The sequence below is a fragment of the Triticum dicoccoides genome, chromosome 1B (genome assembly GCF_002162155.2).
Source record: "Triticum dicoccoides isolate Atlit2015 ecotype Zavitan chromosome 1B, WEW_v2.0, whole genome shotgun sequence".
Taxonomy (NCBI): domain Eukaryota; kingdom Viridiplantae; phylum Streptophyta; class Magnoliopsida; order Poales; family Poaceae; genus Triticum; species Triticum dicoccoides.
In genome coordinates this window covers 682,401,293-682,402,146 of record NC_041381.1, presented here as the reverse complement: position 1 = coordinate 682,402,146, position 854 = coordinate 682,401,293, and positions in this window count along the sequence as shown.

Genomic DNA, 854 nt, shown 5'->3' with positions numbered 1-854 from the left:
GGGGGTTGGCGGGCGATGGCGGCGAAGTCGTGGAATTGGCGGCGGGGGCTGGTTGGTGGCCGGATCTAGTGCGGGGCGACGACGGCGTGGTTCGGCGGGTGGGCGGCGGCTGGAGGAAGAAGACGCACGATGGGGGAAAAGAAATGATATGCGGTTGTTGCTCGACCAATCGTTTATATCACCTCGAGGTGGACATGCAAATTTGCATCTCCAGATGTTATATTACATCACTTGGGCCAGGTGATGTAAATTTTTCTGACAGCTACATCATCAGTTGAAGATGGCTTTTTGGGCCACGAAGATGCAAAAATTAGTTATTTTTCATCTACATTTTCTATTGAAGATGCTCTAAAGGCATAGGGTACAATCTTACTGGTATAGTTCGCGGTTAGACATCCCTTGTGACCGGTTTGTAAATTGGCTCATAAGAAAAAGATAATCTGAAGTTTTTTATTTAACTAAACATTAATTACAGCATTAAGCGTTGCACTAAATTGAGCTGTTAAAATTTACGTGCAACATGTGGTGTAGTATCAAGCGAAAAAAAAGAAGATACGCATTAATAAACGGGCCTAAAAATACCCTCCACAACCCCCAAGCCACCAGAGGCCAGGAAATCTTGGGAGCTTAGTAACTTGTACGTAAGATGTCCTCGAACTTGAGAAACACTGCAATGCGGTACTTGTACATGCCAATACGTGACATATACACTTCTATCTATGGTCCCGGCTAAAGTAGAGCACTGTCGCGCCGCCCCGTGGTGTCACCCTTTTGTGGAAAGACCCCTCGCTCTTCTGGGAGTGTATCCATGCCCCGCAATTCGTAGTCATCAAACTAAAATCACTTTGCCCCAC